This window comes from Pseudophryne corroboree, chromosome 2 (assembly GCF_028390025.1).
Source record: "Pseudophryne corroboree isolate aPseCor3 chromosome 2, aPseCor3.hap2, whole genome shotgun sequence".
Classification (NCBI taxonomy): Eukaryota; Metazoa; Chordata; class Amphibia; order Anura; family Myobatrachidae; genus Pseudophryne; species Pseudophryne corroboree.
In genome coordinates, this window is record NC_086445.1 from 750,682,929 (window position 1) to 750,686,200 (window position 3,272).

Here is a 3,272-nt window from a genome sequence, read left to right on the forward strand (position 1 = left end):
CTCATTGGTTCTTACGTGCAACCACTTTATGTATAAAAATGATTATTTTCTTCAAATCGCCGGAACCGCGATGGGGTCTAATTTGGCCCCCGCCTACGCTAATCTGTTCATGGCGCACTATGAACATACGTACCTGTTATCTAGGTATGGGCACAAGATTGCCTTCTTTAAACGGTACATTGATGACGTCTTCTTGCTGTGGGAGGGCACCGAGTCTGAGTTTCTTGACATGGTGAACCAATTGAATGCTTTGGATAATCCTATCAAGTTCACATACACAGTATCGGCCACTAACATCACTTTCCTGGATGTCAGTATCACCAGAAATGGTGACCGACTGGACACCTCGTTGTACCGTAAACCCACGGACCGCAATCTGACCTTGCATGCTAGCAGCCATCATCCCCCAGCCCTCAAGGAAGGATTGCCCATATCCCAGTACCTCAGAGCCATGAGGATCAATTCCAACGCAGCACTCAAAGATCAACAATGTAACGAGATCACTTCTCGCTTTCTGGAGCGAGGGTACACTAGCAGTGTACTTACTCGCTGTCTCAATAAAGCGAACAGCATTTTTCATGGACAACAGGTTAAAAACCCCATTCGTAACAATCGGATGATTTGTTCCACTCAGTATGATGGTTCCACAAGTGCAACCAGAAAGGCCCTACGGAAACATTGGCCAATAATAGCCACCGACAACAGTTTGCCTTTTCTTAAAACACCTGCTCCTATGGTTGCATACAAACGAGGGGCCAACCTAAAGCAATTACTAATGAGACCCACGATTTTCCCTGAACAGAACACATCTCAAATCCAGCTTATGCAAGCCAAACCTGGCAGTTTTTCCTGCGGGGGGTGCACAACGTGCAGATCTATGATCACTGGTCCTTTTTTGTATCACCCACACACAAGGAAAAAAATCTTCATCAGATATCATCTCCACTGTCGACAGGATCATGTCGTCTACCTTCTAAAGTGCCCATGTGGGTTATGTTATGTCGGACTAACCGCGCGTCCCTTTCGCGACAGGATGGCAAACCATCGGTCATCCATACACACGGCCCTCAATGTGGGCTTTTCTGACAAACCGGTAGCACGGCACTTTTTGTCAGTTAGACATCAAGTATCTGCCCTGAAGTGTCAGCTGATTGACTGGGTGCCGCCACCTGTTAGTGGAGGCGATCGCACCTTGTTACTTAAACAGAAGGAAAGCTTTTGGATACACAAACTCAATACAGTGTCACCAAAGGGCCTCAATGAGGCCAACCCCCTTAATATTTTTCTTTAGAATTTTATTTTGCCATAGTTGATTGGATACCTTGGAACACACTTTGTATGTTTCAGGGACATAGGGCACTGTGATACAATCAGCACATACAGGCTGGGTTTCGATTTGTGTTTTATATGTTCTATGTTTTATTTTTTTCATTTTTGTATGTTCTTTTTATGTATAGAGATTAAGAAAGTAAGGACAGTTATTTATACGTCCTTGCTTATGTTTTTTTTATATATATTTTTCTGTTGTTTCCCGGAGCCTTCCCAGGTCCTATACTAGTCACGAGGGTCCACCAATTTCAATGACCACACCACCCACTATTCCCTTTTATTATTTAAAATCTTTTACTACATTATACCAATGTATTACTATAAAGATATTACACTCACATCAGTATTCAATTTGCCTTTGTTGATCAGATATATGTTAGTTTGTATGCGTAGGGTGAGTTGTGGTCATTTGATCTGGTGCCCTCTTATGTCATTTTTGACATTTCATATTATGGATCATTATTTACATTTGCACTCTTTTTCTTCTGTGGTGATTGACAGGCTACACATAGGTTAATCCAGGATTATACGTGAGGTGACCTCCGGTATACCTCCGAGTCCCTGTGAGCTATGAGTGGACCTGTACATTGATGATTCCACCTGGGGGAGTGTTCATTCTCTGAGAACACCCCCCTCTAGGTTGTACACCTCCTTTAAACATTAGCCAGTGGATAAGCCTAATTACGGTTCTTTCCGCGAGTGGAACGCAGAGACTTCCGGCCAGCGCCACTTCCGCGGAATGGAACGCATGGTGTTCCGGTCGGTGGAACGCAAAAGACGCGTCTCCGGCAGTTGCCCTTCTAAATCGTTAAAATACACTCATTTAAGTAGCCGTGCGTTAGCGATAGCCACTGCCTGTCCTGTGAACCCTGTAACGTTTTACCCAGTTGGTCTGAGTTAGTTATCTGAGAGGTGATCAGTTAATGAGAGACTGGGTTTATACTAATCTCCCTAATTGGCACTTCCTGTGGTTGATCCTTAAATAGTGCTCAGCTGAGGCTGAACTTTATGCAGCTTCCATTTGGCTCTGGACACTTGAGCAGTGAGTATGGTTCTCCTGCAGCTCCCTTCTGACACATGATTACGGTTGGTGATTATTTTTTCCTGTTGTGCCTCCTTACAGACTGAGTGTCTGACACATGTACAGAGCCCACAAGCTGCCATGAGCTATTTCTACATGTAACTAGGTATGATCTTTTCCAAAATGACGTTGTTAGTGTATTTTCTTATGGTGTAGTTACTCTGTTATTTATCTAATAGGTGACTACGCCTTGCAGCTTCCCCTACGTTATAGGCTTTTTAACTTCATTATGTGATCAGGCATGTTGCCAACTTTGAAGGCCATTCCACGCATCTGAGTGATCTGGCTTGCCGTCCAGGTAATCATTTGCCTATCTAAACAGATAGTCCTAACGGTGGAGGTGTCTCTTTCATCACACGTGGATTATTTCCAAGTATCTCTTTTTTACATATATAAAAAAACAGCTTTTTAATACGTTTTCTGGTTTTTGTGACAGTCTTCAGGGCCTGGGAGGCACTGGTGGTGTTGGTGTTGAATAAATCTGGGTTCTTATACATATTAATTGTAACTGTTTCTGATTGTATAGGTGATTTAAGTGCCAATCTTGATAAAGGTCCGCATAAGGACCGAAACGTCGATGAAATACGGCATCAACAGTGAACCCGAATAAAAATATACTGAATTTACAAGTGACTTCAGAGACTAATTTCTGGGCGTGAGTGCACCTTCCACCTAGGTGGTTGTTGTGGTATATTGGTGACCTCTCAGGTCATTAGGAGCACCCGCCGTCGTTATTACTTTTGATGAGAGTGCAGGATCTTCCAAGACTACATTTGTTCGAACTACTATACGCAGTTCCTACTTCCTGACACCCATCCAACATACCGGATTGGACTTCCTCACCGATCACCACCTTTATTTC

General features: G+C 43.4%; 1 long non-coding RNA gene across 1 annotated transcript; it reads left to right on the forward strand.

Annotated features, from left to right (window-relative positions):
- The first annotated feature begins 2,347 nt into the window (after positions 1-2,347).
- On the forward strand, positions 2,348-3,039 carry LOC135051175 (uncharacterized). The gene is made up of 4 exons (XR_010242096.1): positions 2,348-2,371; positions 2,453-2,516; positions 2,590-2,708; positions 2,937-3,039. It is a non-coding gene; the product is annotated as an uncharacterized LOC135051175 (long non-coding RNA).
- Positions 3,040-3,272: the final 233 nt, after the last annotated feature.